The 19839-nt window shown below is 44.0% G+C and overlaps 1 protein-coding gene across 8 annotated transcripts in view; it reads right to left on the reverse strand.

Moving 5' to 3' along the window:
- LOC120950873 (uncharacterized) overlaps positions 1-16195 on the reverse strand; it is an 87805-nt gene extending 71610 nt beyond the window's left edge. The window contains exons 1-3 of one of the 8 annotated variants that reach the window (XM_049607759.1): positions 15944-16057; positions 13531-13801; positions 4913-4989 (exon numbers count right to left, since the gene is read on the reverse strand). The gene's annotated coding sequence lies outside the window, so the exon portion shown is untranslated. The other 7 variants (XM_040369254.2, XM_049607758.1, XM_049607757.1 and 4 more) reach the window with 7 other exon arrangements.
- Between the last annotated feature and the right edge of the window lie 3644 nt (positions 16196-19839).

The raw sequence follows: 19839 nt of genomic DNA on the forward strand, positions 1-19839 counted from the left end.
CCAAAAATTGATTTACACAACTGTTTCGGATACCGCTGATTGTCTTCGACTACAAAATTGTCTATCTAGCTTTAACTCTTGGTACAAGGTAAATAGCATGAGTGTTAATATTAAAAAAATGTTCTGTGATAACGTTCGCCAGAAAAAGATCCCCTATTCTCTTTGACTACCAAATAGCTGACAGTTTAGTTCCGCAGACCAACAGCGTTCGCGATTTAGGTGTACAGCTAGATAGCAGGTTAAAGTTTGACGATCATTTTGAGTTGTGTTTAGCTAAAGAACATCGTTTGTTAAGTTTTGTGTTACGTGTCGCTAAAGATTTTTAGGACTCCTTTACCCTAAAATCACTGTATCGTGCTAATGTAAGACAGATTCTAGAATTTGCTAAATCAGCAGTACAAAAACGATAGACTAGAAGCAGTTCAAAGAAAACTTTCACGCGCTCTTTACTACCGTTTACCATGGTGTTAGAAACTAACAAAGAAACCGAATTTTTTAGGCTTAGGCGTGGTGCCAAAAAATTTATTTTATTTTAGGCGTTTTGTGGCTTGTTCTCTCGGTGAGTTCGTTTTACTGAAAGGGCAGAAACTGCCGTTCGTTCCCTATTTAAACTATTTTTGTCCTATCCGCGATGCGCTTGGCTGACAGTTCGGCGGAACCCTACAACGGTTACACCACATGGTCTCGAGAATCTGTGTACCCTTTGTATTCGTGCTAGGTGTGTCTGCTATTCGGACTAATCTCACTACAACATAGACGAATGAAGGCACAGTGTACTTTTATACATAAGCTTGTTTGCGGTCACATTGACGCCCCGTTTATTCTAGAATAAATTAATTTTCAGGCACCTAGTAGGAATCTAAGGCAACGTCCCTTATTTAGTACTGATTTTAGGTCTACGGTATTCGGTTCTAATGATCCACTTTTGAGAATGATTAACTCTTATAGCTCTGTTAACAGCATTGTCGATCCTAGCATAAGCGTAAATGTACTAAAACAAACTTTGCGAAGCCTTTGCTGACGAGTGAAATTCTAATTATTTTTATCAATTTATTTTTATGGTCAGGTTTTATTTATTTGCTCATGTGTTCAGTGTTTATATTAGTTAGGAATCTAGTATTAAGTTATGGAGGCCAGCATGGCTAGATAACTTTGTTAAATAAATTAAATAAATAAATTAAATTTTTATAGCTACACCATTTAATTGGTTATTTGTGATTGAATTATATCAAAGTTCATCATTACTCACTACACTGGAACAACATCTAAGGACGTTGAATATTTTCTGCAATATTAACTGATATCTAGAATCTATTGTTGGTAAGAAGCGTCTCAATTGGTTGATGCAATTTCAAACAAAAATCTTACTGCAGTAGCAAGAATAAAGCGATACATTACATCTGGAAAAGCTTGTGTGGGTCTGAAATGTCCGTCATAGGTGGAAGGCCTTCTGCAAAGAAGGAGCATGGGATTACTCCCAAGTGTCGAAAGCTTTTATTTCTATTCTTTAACTCCTTGACAAAAGAGTTTGTTGTTCACTTTGTGTTCATTTTTTACAATCTCCTTTTTCTTATCCAAGTGTTGCATTTTACGGGTTATTCTTCGGTTCTTGTTTCATGTTCTAGCTACTTGAAGTAGCTAGCCATAAGCTACTTGAAACAAAGCTTTTCATTAGCCTTTTTATACTGCAGTAAAGCAGATATTGAAAAGAGCATTGCCCTCATACACAAATCACATGACGCCTCGATAGGAGAAATCTTTCTCTCAAAGCAAACACAGTATTTGCCACTCGCATAAAAGCTGTATCATGTAGTGTCTTTCAGTTGCGGATAGAACACAGCCCGGACCCCAATCCCAGAGCCCGCCAGAGAAAAGTGCCACTGGGCAATGAATATGACAACGGTAGCTTCGAACAGGGAAGTAAAGGATGGCATTTCCAACAAACACACACAGACACACACAAGATGCACATTTTCCGTACAGTTGAGCACGTTGCCTGTGCTGTGTGCTAGGTCACGATCTCTACCTATCCGTGTTCGACAGTGTTCGACGTCCTGTCGTAGGCCTCCGGGCGGTTCCCTCCCGGAGGGGTCTGTGTGTGTCTCTCTCTCGCTGTCGTAAGGAAGCGTAAGGACCGACGTAAATCGAGGAAACATGCGATTCAACGATACATTATCGCATACAAATTGCATGTTGCAATTGCTTTTAGCTCCGTGTATGTGCCTCCCAAACAACACGCACACACGTGATGCGGGAGCAAACAACGGGTCGGAGGTAGCCAGCTACTGTGAAGGCACAGTGAAAAAGCTTCGCAAAGGAGAAAGAAGAAAAAAAGCGAGAGTTACAGAAGCAGCATATTCGCACATTCACACACACGTGCACGGGTGGGCCGTTAGCTTTTAGTTGGCCATCGGTGGCAACCCGGAGAGGCCGCTCGAGTGGGTACTAATGGGTGGTACCTCCGTTTCTATTTGCTCATTTATGCTACATGATGATATCCTTGGCCAACGGCGTCGGTGCACTTATACACACACACACACACACACACCCAGGGTAAGATTAGTTCCTGTGGGCGTTAGTGACGCTGGCACACGGCAGACATAGACGTGCCAGCGAGACGAATCTCGGGAATGTATCGCACTGCGAGCAGAAAAAAGGCAAACGCAGTACTGCTCCGGTATCTTGAAAATGCTCGGTAAACATCGTCATGCCGCTTGTGGGAGCCATGTGGTAATTTAGCGCCAGTGGTTTAAAGTAGCCGAGTACGACACCGACCCTCGGCACCGGCGGCGGCAGTAAAGGACGAACGTGTGTTGTTAACGGCCCGATAACGGGGCCGGCCTCCTGGACGGGTTGAGCGTTGGCAAAGCGTGTTTTAATGATTTGTACGAGTATTTAAGATGTAACGCGATTGTTTGGGGGTTGAGTAGTTGAGATTAAGCTAGTCAGAGCAGCGGGACTAGAATGTGAGCGAATATAGAGGACAGTTGAGTGGCAGTTTGTGTCTGTAGTGCAGAGCTGTTAGAGCTGGTAATGAGCTTTGTTTTGAGGCGAAATGGAAACAAAGATAAGAAGGCACAGAGAAGTGATAGGAATGGAAGAGGTTTCGTATGAAAATTGAGTTTGTATCTAAATGTTTAAAGGAATGCTTGGTAAGTTCAATGCTGCAACATTAAATTATACTTCAATGTATGTGTTACAGCGCGTTGAAGACAGGATTAAACTGAAAAAGATGGCTTTTGACCTATTTTTTACGCATTTTTCGAATTTTACAATAGAGTACGGTTTAATAAGCTCAGTGCTAGCCTTAAATATTTCACTTTAAAAGTCAACGCAGCACCCAGTGTATTGAATGAAAAAAAGGAATAATCAAAAGGAATTCTCTATAACCTCCCGATAGTACCTTTATCAAAGGAAAATTGTAACAAAAATTATCTGTAAAGGTCACAGAGCTTTTTGCGATCAAGATTCGGTTCGTTACTTGGGCAAATAAAGCTATCGCAAATGGATCGCTCTCGCGTGGAAGCATCATAATTGGACATTACCGCTAGCACGTGCGCATGAAAAAAAAACACATAAAAGACGTCCATCCTACGCAAGCATTCTGGTTTGCACGGTGCGTCATTATTGCAGGTTCCTGGGCAATGGTTTGCATTTTTAAAATATTCTAGTTGAATGGACAATTATTTGGGTTTCGTTTGTTTGTTTTGTAGTGTAACAAGTCGTTAACGCTGTAACAAGCTGTGAAGATTGTCTTTGTTGACGCCAAAGCGACACGTGCAACGGGCACGCCGATCGCGAATCATACTTCAGAGAAATTTATATGAAAAAGTTAAAAATAGTTGTTTTTGTATCAGTTTCCTCCCCCCTCCTTCTCTTCTCGTAGATAAGCTCTATGTGTTTGTACTTCCCTCGGTGCAATTAAAAAAGATTTGCGCCAACCGGGCATGGAAAGCACAGATAGCAACGTTGACCGCCCAACGGTACACGAGCACTATCAAGCAGAAGATAATACTTCCCTTTGCTTCGCGAAAAAATAGATTTCCGTTTAAGAATTCCACTGGTATCACAGACTCTACTCTGGTTTTTCTTTACTCAACAGTTTGCTTCGCCTTTCGCGCGCGCACGGGAGCTTTCCGAGGCCGCGCTCCCGTTGCGGTTCTTGTTGCGTTCATCCGGTTGAGCGTAATTATTATTTTGCGGGAAAACACCGGAAAACCTTGTGCCGGGGGGATGCTTCAATATTTCCTTCGCTTGAGAAGAAACAAAAGAGAGAGAGAGAGAGAGAGGGGGGGGGGGGGAGAGGGAACGCAAACCGGTAAATCAATTCGCCAAAAACCAAATAAACACCACCGATGAGAAGGATGATGAAGTAATTGGATCCGGCCACTGGGTACTGGGGCACGTCCCGAACCACCCGAACCCGCCCGGCCTGGTGAAGCTGTTTCCAACTTCTCCCTCCCTTCTGCTTGGACACGCGGTCGCTTCACCGGGCGCGCAATCGAGTAAAGTGTTGTTTTCGGCGTAAGCTTTTCTTTAGAGCTTTTTCTTTATTCATGCCCCCGGGGCGGCAATAGGCGCAAACCAACCGACTGGCGACTGGCGGGATTACATCTGGGCTGTTGGTCTCGTACTCGTGCCGCCGGACACCAGTCGGAAGGCACAAGCCGGTGTCCACCCCGGGGGTAATAAGTCTTTTCTTTCGCCCTGCCTGGAAAATGAATGCTTAATGAGCTCTAGCAAAAGATGACGGGGTGGGGGGAAATGAGAAAGGAAAAGCGATAGGTCAAAATAAGCCGCCCCCTTCAGTACCCTTGACCCAGACAGTAAGGGGTGAAAGCTTCCGTCGTCACCTTTTTCTCGCAGTGTGTACGTTCGGTGTCAAAACAATCTAAAATGCAAATTAGCTCACCTTGTATTTGGCCGTGCCGTTCCTTTGCCGCTGGGAATCGGAAGTCGAAGAATAGGGAAATGTTTCGCGTGTTAGGCCTGAAAGGGAGTTTTTTTACGTTTCATTTAGCTCATAGCCAACAAACAAAATAACAGGAGACTTGGACGGTGCAAGTAACAAAAGTGTTACCTGCAACGGGTCAGTAAAATATGCATTCCAAAAAGGAAGTATCTCTAGTTTGATCAACAAAAGCATAAAAGTTGGTAAGTAGCTTAAACTTCATCATCCTTTCTCCAGATTTACAGGTGCTTTTTGTTACAGGAAATAGCTCCTACTGACGGCGATCTTTCATGTTTTGTTATGCGTTTTTTGGAAGCGTTTCAATGTGCTTCGTTCTGCTTTCACCGTGCAATGAGCAGAAATTATGTTTCGGGACACGGTTGTGACGGTTGTGACGCACAGCCCCATGCGCCATGTCAACACTGATTTATTGGCTGTCGCTTTCCGGATGACCAATCGGCAGCCCATCGGTTGGGTGGTGTTGTTTATGAGAGCGGTAAAAGGTGTGTGTGTGAGTGTGTATTGAAAGTAAGAGTATTTTCGGTTGATGGTGAGTGGTAAGGTACTTATGGTTGTTATTTTTCCTTTTTCAGTGATTTTAGATTTCGCAGAAGCAGGATAAAATAAGAAATAACATTTCGAATTGAAGACTCTGCTGGTGACTGCTGATTTGCTGCAGGGGCTGGGCTAAAAATGGGTTTGAACTGATACTCCTATTGGGACTCTGGTATTCTTACTGGAATGGGCCATTACGTTGTGTTGGCTTTTACGCAACCAGCAGGAGCCTCAAAACATGTTTTCTAGGTGGTTCTTGTTTTCGAAAAATAAACTTACTAAGCTAAACTTACACAATAACAAGTTTTGCCTTGTTGCGCTGGGTTAGCAACCGCTATTTGCTAAACTGTTGCTATGTATGCTTCTTTTTTACATTTACAAACTAAACCTGCACCTTTTTATTCACCCACTTTGCTTTGCTGGAGGAAATTTAAATCGTAGATTGTATTTAGATTTATAAAATCCCGGTAGGTGTTATCTTCAACGGAAATCTCCACTGTCATCTTCCCTGTGCAGCTCCGAGATACCGTGGTATGTACCGTACACTTAACTAGCCATTGTGTCATGGTGGGTGACACCTGCAACCACCAGCCTGAATCGCAAATGCGCCACACGAGTCTTATCTTATCAACTGTAAACCCCCCATTCGTCCACCATCAGTTCTCAAGCATACTGTGTGGCAAGCACTGAAGCATCTCACGTAAAAACGCGGAAGTGTCCACCGAAACGGTACGGTTTTCTCACGCACCGTCCAGGTAAGGCGGCCGGTTGTGCGGCGGTGCGTGGTGTGGCTCTTAATTAAAAGACACTTTACGGTTGGGCTACTTTTCTGCAGGTGCCAATCGGCGTTCGGGTTGGGTGAACGCCGGGTAGAGGAAAGAAGTGAGAAAAAAGCAACACCATGTAGCGGATTTTGCTGTCTATTGGCAAGAGTCGGCATGTCTGCTGTGGTGGAATTAAACCAACAATTGACGGGTTGGACTAAAGGGACGGTTAGACGGTGATCATGCTTTGAGCGATGGTGTACGCGTTCCGAAATTTTGACCCCCTCAAAACTAGGCGGTAAATTCTTGATCGAACTCGATCGTAGCGTGATCGACTTTCTAAGTAAGCTTTCTATAGAGAGGAAACGACGGTGGCCCTTCAATCTACCCGTTTTTTGGTGTGTGTGTGTATTTGAAGCACTTTACTTTCGATCCAATTTGAGGAGGAAGTGGATCTATTGGCTACAGTGTTTGGCACAATCGGGCATATAGTTGGTATACGACTTTTATGCCACCATTGTTACCGTTTACCAGGGGGCCGACTGAAGGTGTGTACATGCACGGGCGACGGACGGCGGCGTCACGCTTGAATGGCTTAATTTTGTGTTTCCCTTCTTTTTCGCTGTACGCTGTTTAGTTCGCACCAAATGGCCGCAGCAGTGATTTACACAGTGCTACCGCAGGCGGGAGGCGAAATTTCATTAACCCAGTTATGGGCGCCCTGTTGAAGGCACCTTCGTTTTCCACACACAAAAACCCCCTGTTTCGCACACATAAAATTGCTGAGTTGTTGTGACGGGCAGATGTCTAAGGTGATCGGCGACGATGGTCAGCAGCAAAATGAGTGGGATGGCCGGCTTCTTCTCCCTCGGTGCTGCCTCTTTACCCGATCTAGTGCAATTAGTAGCCGCTCTGACCCTTTTGTAATAGGTCGTTTAATGGAAACGGGGGATGTTTTCTTTCTGTTTCATTGTGGGCTTGACTGCTTGATGGAAACTGTGAGAATGATGGAAAGCGTGGTTGCATCAATCCAGCGGCGCTGTGCCGATGTGTGAAAAGATTCGCGGAAGCGACAAAGTTTTAACGGTCCATTAATTTGGCTTTAATGAAATGTAAATGAGCGTTTGTGTGCTAATCGTACCCGTAGATGCGTGCTGCCTGATAGGTGACGGATGACAAATAGTCGTTAGTGCTGGCAGAAAGGGGTTTTAGTTGTGGAATGGCAAAACAGTGTAAAAATAGTGCATTTCTCGAATATTATAGAGGCAATAGAGGTGTGCAAAAGAGCGTTAGTTGGTGCTGTAAACTATATTTTTTTATAGCAGATATTTGAAGTGCCCAAGCAAGAGTTCCCACTGCTATTAGTGTCCATACGAAAATAGCCTTCTCCAGTTGATGAGAATTAAATTGGAACAGTGATTGCATACGTACACTTTGCGAGTCGTTTTTTTGGGCAATGAAATTATAAACCAAGCAAATTATAGAGCCTACAGCCGTGTCTGGTCGGTAGTTTTGGATTTAGTAAGGTGTCAGGTCAAGGGTGTTGCATCACCCCCTGATCATCGTTGCAGTAGACCAACTTCGATTCGATTCATCGGAAACAGTGTTGTCCACCTTGAGCAGTGTCGCCAGATGAAGCACCCGCTGTGGTCCTTGAGAATTTACATTTGAAGTCAAACTGGAATAGTGTTGGCCGTTCCGGTCCGAACCTAGTAAAAAAGTTCCGTTCTTTATGTAGGCCGTTCCGTTCCGATCCTTTATACAAAATCGTTCCGTTCCGTTCATTCCGTTCTTTCCGTTCTTTCCGTTCTTTCCGTTCATTTCGTTCCGTTCCGTTCATTCCGTTCATTCCGTTCCGTTCCGATCAGTCCGTTCATTTCGTTCCGTTCCGTTCATTTCGTTCGTTCCGTTCATTCCGTTCTTTCCGTTCATTCCGATCCGTTCACTACGTTCCGTTCCGGTCTTTGCCGCTTCAATATTGTTAGCAAGGTGCTATCGTTCGTGCGTTCCGTTCTTTGAAAAAAAAACCGGCTTTGTCCGGCTGTTGCTTGCTGCATGCAAGATAACTGTTCACTCTTTCTCCCATACAGTATGTGTTGCCTGTGCACTCTACCATTCCTCACAGGAATATTCATCGCACTTCGTCTCGTATCGTTTATAAAAATCGTGATAAACGAAACCAAAAATGGAGTTGCATTTGGTATTATGGTGCAATTTGTAACATCTATCCTACTTTTTGTTTTAATTTTGCTTGTCTTAACTAGACAAATAATTAAGCAATACGGCCTTTTTGGACCGTTACTCCTGAATAAAAAAAAAAAAACTAGACAAATAACTATTATAAGATTTAAATCTGTACTCATATGGCAGAACGGGTTGGAAAAGATGTATTATAATATGCGAGTATGAACAACGAAAAATAAAATGTATTTATTGTTTATGCCACGATGTCCACATGATCTTGGCACTCGCCATGATTCCAATATATGGCCATGCGATTTGAAGCATTCTGTTCCATTCAACAACCGTTTGAGTGCCGTGATCTGGTAAACGATTTGTGTGAAAAAATTATTTGTTTTAAATAGTAAGTGAAATTCAAATAATTAGTCAATCTCGTGATACAATCGTCAACTCGTAGCACTCAATAACATCGGCATGGATAAAAGCCTCGAATGGATCGTGCCCCCATACGCTGGGATGATTATCCTGCTATGGGCATTTAATAAGTTACTGATAGCCAAGCCTATTAGTGGTACAGGAAGGCTTTGACCGAAAATGGTCGTCGCATCTAAAAAGTTAAAAAAATCCTAGATAATAAAAGCATGCTTTATATTAGCACAGCTGGTACAGCTTACAGGGCATAGGTTTAACCCATCTAGATTTGGTGTCAGATATGATAACACCCCCCCCCCCCCCCCCCCCCCCCGTAGACAGTTTGGCTTCTAAGCTCTGGGTCGGTTCTTTTGCACCCCAGGTTCACGTTCCGTTCTTTTTGAAAAATGAACTAGTTCCGTTCCGTTCCTTTTTTTTAACGAAATTCCCAACACTAAACTGGAATAAGTTCGGGTGTGAGTGAGACCGACTTTGTGATACATACTTCACGCTTTCGATCGACTCGATTGCAAACCAAACGACAGTTAACATTGTTTTCCCATTCATTTCACGAAATTATGACACGATAAGGACGTCCGGTAAAAGCCACACTTTGCTCTTTCTTCCCTTGCTTGCTCACGTTTCCCTGGCTAATATCCGTACAGTCGTCCCGTCACTTGCCACACTTGCTGCTCTTTACTGAGTTGTTGCATGTGTCCGTTTTCCTGAAATTTCACTACGACCACTCTTCCCTTTTCCATTCGCCATTTCTGCCAACACACTGGTTTGGCGTATTGCCATTGGGTGCGGTTTCCGCTGACTTTCGCCCCGCCATTCCTTCCATTCCGGATCATTTCCATTTGCGGTTGCACATAAAAATCCGTCAGAACGTTTGCTAGCGTCAGCGACTGGTTACTGTGAACGTTGCTGACGCTGGAGCGCCGTTGAAGTGGAGCGGAGAGGGTAGTTGAAATTGTAATTGGCAATGGCAGTTTTTTCTTTCCTCAAATTCCATTCTGATGTTTGCATGGATTTTACACAATGAAAATGTGGCACAATCGTTTGGAAAGGGAAGGTTTTTCCTGTGAATCGTGTATTGATGTGAATCGTTAATCGGTAGTATCACGATTCTATACTACTACTACACTGGTAACACTTTTACAGCAGTGCAATGCAAACACGGGCAAGCGGAGTTGCAGTGGCACGATGTTAATTTTTACCTCACAGTTTGAGCACGTATCTTTAACACCGTCACGTGCGGTTCCCGCACACGGCGCCAGCACCAGCACAAAACAGTGATGTCTCGCACTATCGATAGGCCAGGATGGACGGGGGAGGAGGCGCTATAAATTGCTGCGGTTTTGTGAGCGGATACTAAACCGTTTATGAAGGCGGATTGATGGAGTTTGTGTGTGAAGCCCATATTTCGATAGTCACATCTTAATTACCCGTAATTTTCGGTTAGTTCTAGGGGCGCATTCAGAGCACATTGTAGGTTTGGTGGTGGATTATTACTTTGTTGCTGCAGTATTGTTGAGTATTTAGCAGTCATGGCAAAACGAGGCCGTACTGCGTAAAATGTGTAGCACGTTTCTAAGTAACACTACAGATGGCTGCAACGCCATCTGGTAGCAAAAAATCACACCAGTAACTCTTTGCTCGTTCATCAGCTCCCAGCATTACAACAATGAGGTTAGAAATGTTTCATCAAATATTGCAAACACACAAAACCCTTATCCGCATTCGGTAGGGCTGAAGTGCAAAGCTGAATCTGCTTAACCTTTCAAGTGCTCGGTTTCATCCACTACGAAGCACTCGGGAACCGTGCCGGGTGTGCAAAGGAGCTTCCAAACAAGTGAAAGTATGCAGTATGTGACAGATTTACCAAACAATCGCTCGGTAGTGCCGGGTAGTAACGTGCATCTAATGCAAAGAAGAAGAGCTTATCCCTGTGTGTATTTTTCCGGATTTCCGGCTCGAATCGAATATGAATGTCCTGCGCTGCTAGGTCCTCCCCGGCGGGTAGCGCACTGTCCCTAAACAACTTAGCAGGAAGGTAGAGACCGTTCCGATGCAAATGTAGCTCGGGGCTTGCCACAAACAAACGAACTCGTGCAGCCCGGCCAATGGGGGGACAAACCTAACCAGCACCAATGCGCTACCAGTGAAGGAAGGAATGGATGTTATGAAGCGAATGGATTTTTGGCACAGCATGGAAAATGGGGAAAGATGAACCGTTATGAAACTTCTTTTGTGCCGTGCTCAAATACTCAAGATGCAGCAGTCGATGGTGCATAACAGCTCACGGGGATGTGCGTGGTCCGAAAAGCAGGCTGCTAATAGTTTTAGGGTCACAAAACACCGTGAAAGCTTTTCCCTTTTCAAGCGACAGGTCACATCTTTCCTGCGCAAATGGATGCACACTGCTGATGGAGTTCTGAGAAGTTTTTGGGAAGATACTCTACTACTTTTGTCAAGAACCAATGCGGCGGAGGTTACTCTCATCTCATTGTAGACGCGCTTCCTTGCACCCACTCTACCCAAGGCCGGGATCCTTTTGCTTTCATCTATCATAATCCATACCTTACAATGCTCGCGTGGTATATTTTCTATGCAAAAAGATTCCTCTTACAAAGCATACGGGTTGCGGCATCAAGGGAGCGGAAGTTGGGTTAATTTGAATTCGGAATTCCGTTGACAAGCCGAAATAAGTCGGTATGTCGGTGGCTTTGCTTTTATCTTCCAGTGAGTCGGTTTTATTTGAAGAATGTCAGTAGGGAGAGAGAGTGACTTTTTTCCACTTTTTGCTCACTGCACGTACACGTCTATGCTGTTGCTCCCTGTTCCGTCCTCGTCTGGCAAGTTCCACCAACTTGGGAAAAAAGACTCTTCCACGCATGGATTGGGTTCATTCTCGTTTGGATCTATGGTTTTCCTTTTTTAGTCTGTATGTCGTCTTGACTCCCGTTGGAACATTTTTGCGTGTTTTTGCTTCTCGCTTTCTCTATCTCCCGTGAAGAGAAGCAAAAGCAGGAAGTTAACAGCATTGCAAACGGATTTTGAGGTCGAATTGGGTTTAACGGTGTGAGTGTGTTCGCGGAAAAGGATAGTGAAATGGTTGAATTATGACTGTCCTCTGCCTCATGTTCTGTCTCCCCTCTCCCCCCTTTTCTTTATCCCTTCCCAAGGGAACCAGGGGAACGAAGCGTCTCAAAAGCCGACAGGATTATGGCTTCTAAATCGGCTGATTTTAAACCACCTCGGCGATAAGCGACGTGAAAGAAGCGGGCGAGCTTTTTATTTGATCCGCGCAACGGTGGGTAAATGTGGCGGGGTAGTGGGTGATCTTTTTTGTCCTTTCTTTATTGCAGGACGTCCACATGATTTATGATGGTCGTTTGGCCGCCCGGTAATGGTCAATGTAAGACGACAATTTGGTGACGTTCAATTTGTTGTCGAATGGGATGGGATTTGTGTATATGTATGTGTGAGTGTCTGGAGATGTTCCGCTCTAGTAACACGTGATTGAATTTTGTTCTGGATCGGGAAAGTGATAGTAATTGGAATTAGTTGTCGGAAAATAGGGCCAAAGACAAAGAATTAATCAGAGGGTGTGGAGCGAGCCAGATTTATGTTTGTACTAAGTTAGTTTCCCAAAAGAGGGCGCTTAGTGCCACTTTTAAGAGAGGTAGTTCTACTAAATTAATAAATATTACCAAGCAGGTAATGTAAATAGTGCTTTGACAACATTAAACCGTAAGTCACCATTGAAATAATCTTCTCAAAAGATATCCTTTGCCTGCTCTATATGCTGGAGTTGTAGAGCCTAGTTTTGCAAAAATATATCCCATCAGAGTATTTGGGGCACATCCTTTAGCATACACCCTTTTCTCTCATCTGTTGTGCACAACTTTCCCCTGTCAATAAGAATAAGCTGCTCCCCATGCGGTAGACGAGAAAATCAATCTACTGCACTGCCTGACCCACTACTGTCCAATGGTTCAGCATTCCTGCACCTCTTATCCGCACTTTGCCTTTTTTGGTAACTAGCACTCAACACGCGAAACGAAGAATCCAGAAGATGGCAGAAAAAAAACACACAAAACAAACACACATACCTTACCAAAGCCAGCGCACAAAACCGGTCTGGAGAAGTTATTGTGAGTTGTTGGAAGTTTGCAAAACCCTCCCCAGCTTCAATTTGGGGGGGAAGCACACCGGCAAAGGTAGGTGCGCGGGTCTGTGCAAGAAAGTGAGAAATATGGTTGCCACGAATTGGACACACCAAACCAGGATGAATCATTCTGGGGACGCTGGAACGCTGGAGAGCATTGGGAAATCGAGATCGAGACTCGTAAATCCGTTCCCCATAAACCTTCATCAATGGGTCGTCGTCACCGTCTCCGTCTTGGTCGTGAGGGTTCACCGCGAACCCTCTACTGGCATGCCTACGAGTGTCTACAGTGGTATATATATCTCCTACGAACGTGCCTGTGGTGACTGTGGTTGGGCAGAATGCGTCGGTACTTCGTCGATACCGGTGGAATGCAAATGACCTGTTTGTAATGCACCGTGCGCACCGTGCACTCGGTATCGATGAGACGAAGTGTGTGTGTGTGTGTATGTGTGCAAAGGTTGGGATGTAAGCAGTTGATGATTGGAACTTACCGATCTACGGGGCCTTCGCTGGCCCAGCTGCTGCCCAACGGTCCGAAGGTTGTAGTTTGTTGCAGCTGATTTCAGTCACAAATGCAAAGCACATTTTCCACCTCCGAGCGAGAACCTTTGAAGGTGCCTGTTTTTTGCAGCGCCTCTTGTTTGTACTTCTTTTGATGCTCAATTTTCTTCTTTTGTTTTCATATATTAGAACACACTCACACACACACCAACCGAAAACTTTGCACGACTTCAGCTTCTAAGCGAGTAAATGTGTAATTAGCTGGATGAGATGAAAGAGAAACTGGCTCACGTTAATTAAATCGACGAAAAGTGCCAGCACGCGTTTCCCGTTGACCATCGAGAGTAGCCGCCGAGGGAAGCGTTAGCACAGATTTTGGTTGGTTTATCAGAGCGCGTTGTATTATTGCTCTTCCCCGGAACATTCTTTCGAACTACACCCCATTGGCAGGTCATTTCACTTCACTCACAACTCTCAAGCTTCTAACCCATCTAACCTGCCAGCACCACCTGACTTCCTGGACCACACTCCTGGACCACAAACCACGATGATGCCGAGGCGAGGTTCTCGGCCCGATCCACCCTGTTATTTCCTCTCCCACCCCAGGGGGGAGGTGAGGGTTCTTCGCAACCCTCGCGCTCACGTATGCTTCTCATGCGCGTACATCTTGATGTAATTATTTCGATTCCGGAAGCTCATAATTGCGCTCCGCGCACGGGGTGTTTTGGAGAGAGGTAACGCCGCTGCCTCGCACGACCAAATTCGATAAGCTCACTTTGCACAGTGCAGCAACACGCAGTGGAGAGGAGGGATGTTTTCGGCGAGCGACGGGGGGCAATCAAAACTTCTACCAAATGCGGTGGAAGCAGCGGAATGAAGCTTTGCTGGAGGAAGATGGATTGACTAGTGCGTTTTTTTGCCCTTCCATTTCCTCTCTCCGTTATTCTTTTGAGGAAGAACGTATGTTCGGGGTAAAAGGGGGTATTTTCATGCTTAATGAAGTTTGAAGAGTCTTTCGTTCTCGTGTGCTCTCGTGTGCTCGAACCGTATTTGGTGCTTTGGACGGATGATCGGAAATATAATGAACTTAAAACTAGCAAAAAGGCAAGAAAGCTCCGTCCCCGCCAGCCAGCAGCCAGCCGAATCTTACGGATTTGTTTGTTATTATTTTCAATTCAATGGAAAAAGTTTTAGGAGCTTTTTTTGATTTCGTTGTGTGTATGGTATGCGCTGGAGACGCTTCACACACTTCACAGTGTAGTTTGGTGCTTTGCACAACATCGAACACCTGTGTGTTTGTATCTTTGGTACGTGCTTTAGTGGTTGAAGTTATGAGTGGGTGAATGAACGGAAAAATATATAAAAAAGAATTGAGTCAACACGAGAGCGGCAAACAGATCTTATCGAAGCCACTAGACGTTCACCAAACACCCCACACATCACCTCATAAACAACCAGCTTCTTGCGTGTATCTTGGAGGTGGAGGACGGATAAGGAGGTAGAGAAGGAGGAACTCCTACAAATAACTTGCTAAGCAAAGCACCAGCACCGGTGAATGCATGGTCGGTTGCTAAAGAACCAACCGTTTGGAATAGAATGGCACAGTTCACCTACAAAGTGACCCTGAAGCAGTCAACTTTACATTTTGTTCAGGTCAACTAACAGGCTGTTTGCAGAGCTGCAACAGAATCTTATAAAGTGTTAAAACGAAAACTGTGCTGTTTTCTGCTTTATTTTACAGCATAAAATGACTCCGTTCCCCATTAGGCCATATGCCGCGCAGTGTTTGCTCGGTTGTGCTGCCAGATTGTTTATTGAACAGCTGCTTTGTTAATTAGAGTGTGAAACAATTCCCCAATATACGTATATCGGGGCCCTTTTCCGCATACCACACACAAACACTCGCACACAGGCACAGGCTCCCTACTGTCCGGCTTGCTGTAGGATGGGGCAAAAAAGGGCAACATATTTTGCATTCTGCAGCTAAATGTGGATGCAGCTTCCCCAGAGCGCATTCTTTTTTGTTTGTATTGTAACAGAATTAATGAGCTTAATTTATACTAGCCTCCGTTGTTTCTGAGAAGGGTTTGTATGTTGTTTTTTTGCTTTGTTTTATCATCCACCACCACAGCTGTCCGTTGCACGGGACATACGCGGTGCAAAACATTCGTTTGAATTCTTTCTTTTACACTTTTTTGTGCAATCAGCGAGCACTCGGAAACATTTGCCCCCACCGTATGCAGGGCGGATGCGGGAATTGGGTTTTATTCTAATTTACACGCGCGTGCTTGAACGATTCGTCATCCGGCGGATTGTTGGTTGGGGCCCACAGAACACCACACCACTACAAACAATTACACACTAAACCCCAACAGCAACGCAAACGCACACACATATACGCACCCTTTAGGTTGGTGCGGTTTTTAACATTAGCGCCCGGGGATTGCAAAAATGAGATAGATAGGCACAGACCTCTACCTCCCCCCACCCCGGGCAGCGTAATTGTCACGCAAAAAGATCACATACAAAACAAAAAACAAAAAATCACCGCGCGCGTGTGTACCGAGCGGGTTTGTCGCGAAACACTGCGAGCGAATTGTGCGCGGCCGCGTACGTGGCTTGCGTAGTGCGCGACCGGTTCAAAACTGACGGCGCAGATGGTGGCGCATATACGCCGCGGACTGGCTGCGCGGTATGCAGTTGATCGCGATGGATGCGCGAGAGCGGGAGCGCAACAGTGATACATACACACAGGTTGATCGGAGCAGCAGTTAAGGGTGGCTTTCGAGTGTTGGAGAGGAACCGCACCACACCTAGCGGTATCTTGCACCGACCGGTTTCTCATCCCCTTTGGCTGTAGTTTGATATAAAGAGCGAGAGAGATATATAGAGAGAATGACAGTGAGCCCAACACCACGGAGAGGCTTCCAAAGGCACAGGTGAGAGTTGGATGGAAGTATGAAAACAAAAAAACGGGTTCAGCTGGTGCGCCGATGACGTCATCGTTTGATGGTCGTTTTGGGGAGGCTTCTTCGCTGTTTGTGTGGGTTGGTTGAAAAGTGCTTTGCGAGTTGCTTAAGCACATTTTACCTATTCGTTTGTGTTAAGAAGTTGTGTTCTTTTATACTTCTTTCATTTATTTTTAAATGAAAATCTTTTCAATATTCATTCAATGTTGGTTGTTTTATTATTTGACATTGTTTACTTTACCTTCAATTAATATTTCTAGTTCTTTTGTTTTTACTTGCCTTGATTTCATTTTTATTTTACCAGTTTATTTTAGTCTTATTAGAAATGTTAAAAGATAGTGTAAATTATTACAATAATTAATAAAAATATAATTCTTATAATTCTAAAAATAAAAAAATAAGAAAAAATAGATAAAGCGCAAAGAGACTACCGTAAACTTTGTGTAAAAAGAGAGAAAAAGAAAACAAAGAATAGAAATTAGCGAAATTAGAAGAAAGAAGCCGGTAATGGAAAGCGTTAAGATAGGAGTTCAAATTAAACAGATAGTAAAAATAGACGCATGATAGACAGGAGTAAATCAAGAGCATCAGTAAAAGCAACTAAGTAACTTATTTATTAATATTATATGGTTTAAAAAGCTTAAGCAACAAACCAATCATGATGGTGTAGGCACAAATGCTACTGCAGTAATACCGCTCCAAATCATAGTATTTCCAAATTGCAGTTTTTTGTTCTTTAAGGCTCCATATGTGATATGAAGCAATAATGCAACTCAGGAAACCCCACTTCCCTCTATAGGGATAGAATGGTAGCCTAAATGGTCCAATGTAACAATTGCAAGCAACAGCTACAATTTAAATGCTTACGCTCTATACATCTCTTGAACAATAATACATCAAGCGCACTGGTGGAATGCGAGTCGTGCTGAACCTTATTGTTAGCATTTATCCAACACCGCGAGGAAGCAACGGTGCCCTATGCTGTTGCATTTCGGTAAACAATGAAACGCTAGAACATCAAAAGCGCAAGAAAGAGTCCTCACAGCAAGAGGAAATGGAAGCACTCGGAGGTAAAATGTTCCACCGCTGTGACGATGACGAGGAGCAGAGGAAGTTTAGCTTGCGTAATTTGCAAGGATGAAATATGTTTTGCTTCTCGGGCTGCGTTGCAATTGTGTAAGCGAAACACTGCATTTCCTACAATGGGAATTCTATTGTGGGAAGTTTAAGCTGTGAATGTCAAAAGGGACTGTAGTATGTCAATGAGCTGCTGGCCGTCAGCAAAAGGAGAAGAAATCGCTGCAACAAAGTATAATGTACATGGGAAATGAATAATGTGTGCTGAAAAATGTTGGAACAACATTGCGCAGAACAAAAAAATCACCAAAGTTTTGAGGTTGCCAAGTGCGATGGCAATACAAATGGACTTGGTTGTGCCTTGCCTAATGGGAGAAAAAGTTTTCCCTCTCTCGTGGATCGTTAGTTGATCGGAAATGGTTTTCTTCTTTTTTTGTTTGTAAAGTAACTGCAGGCGTTGCATTAGTGCAAAGACGCGGTGAAAGCACTCGGTTTGTTTTCCCGGGCCAAAGGAAAACTCTTGCCCCGTTCATCGATGGAGTTTTGTTTCTTTCCGGACTGATCGCATCCCAGGGGGCATTTCTTTCTATTCATTTGCATCCGCTAGCCGCTTGGGTGGGGTGGTTTCCTGTAGCTTTATTATGTTGCTATCCAGGCAGGATCCAGTTCTGGTCCAGTTCTGTTAAATACATCGTTTCGCTAAGGGTAGGAAACTATGGCACGCACACAAAAAACGGAAAGAAAATTATTTACCTCCCTCGGTCAATACAGCAATAAAAGTTGAAATGAAATGAGAACCCCAAGGAATAAAGTTGTTTTTTTCTGAGCTTTTCTTTTCTACTGCATTGCGCAGAAAGTTAACCAACCGTGGAAGATCAAGTTTGGCGTGTGCGGAAGCTTGACCACAGCGGCAAAGATGTTGCGGCCTGGGTAAGACATAATGACATTCTTTGACTGTTGAAATGGAAAACGAAGCAAATTGGTGAATTGGAGAAAAAAATAAATCATTTGGTTTTTTTTCTGCTTCATTCAGATGTCCAACTCATCAATACAGATGTAAAGGATTGATGGTGGAGCAGTGAAGTGACATTTTTCGCCTGAAGAAACGCTTTGGTGAACATTAATTATTCGAGTACGGACTCAAGAAAACTTTGGCTTGCTTATGAGACCAGATCTTGCAAAAGTTGTTTGATTGTTGTCCTGGTTTCCTTGTGTTGGCTCGCCGCAGTCACAAGCAGATACGTTGATAGCATACATTTAGGCGTTTAGAGCCATTGGAGCATTCCAATTGGATAATCCAATATGAGCTTATGGATGTGCTCTACCATTTTTAATTTTGATAGGCAGACATATCAAAATCAATTAATATATCTGGTTATCTGGTTATCTGTTATCGTTATAATTTTCTGATTTTAAATGAGTTGAAAATGTAAAAAAAACTCCAAATTTGAAATTTTCGAATTCCAACTAAATCACCCAAACCATGCCGTGGGTTCAAATTCACCAGGAATGGTATATAAATGTCATCCAAAGTAACAACAATGCATCGAACCAAAACACAATGCAAACAATCGTTTAGGGCACTTTATTGCTTGTTACACATTTTACCCGTCTGTGATTCACTTTCTTACTTATTCAATTCGATTTACTAATTGCATTACGTAGGTACTCTTTTCCCCCACAGCAGTGCCAAAAGTTTGTCCTTGTAAACCAATGTCCGGCGAACAAACCAAGGCAAGCAGATTGTGTGCATGTGTACGCCTGTGTGTGTGTGTTTGTAGCTTAAATCTTTATAATTAAAAATTAACAATCTCAGCATGGCAGCTACTACCCCACCCCAAGAGGGGGAGATTGAATACTTTTGGGAACTATCTAGACAATCTGATTGTAAGCACTGAGATTGACGTTACATTCCGACAGTTTCCGTACCGTTGCCCGTGCCCATTGCATCCTCATGCAAGCCTGGAAGCTGGAGCTGGCACTGGCCCCCTGCAATTGTGACTGGTAAAGCTGTGGCAGGTGGTTACACCATGTCCATTGCACGGTAACTATTGCAATAATTGGAAAATTATTTAGAAAATGTCCACCTGCCAGCTGGAATGGGTCCGGGACACACAAAAAGGCTCAACAGTGGAGGGGATGGTGGCAGGTACACAGGATCCTGAGGCTGGTTTCCCCGCGGTACAGTGGAGGAAAATTGCAATTTGGTTTGTCCCAGTGGAACCATTGCCCGTTCTTGGCATTGCCACACAG

The sequence above is a fragment of the Anopheles coluzzii genome, chromosome 2 (genome assembly GCF_943734685.1).
Source record: "Anopheles coluzzii chromosome 2, AcolN3, whole genome shotgun sequence".
Taxonomy (NCBI): domain Eukaryota; kingdom Metazoa; phylum Arthropoda; class Insecta; order Diptera; family Culicidae; genus Anopheles; species Anopheles coluzzii.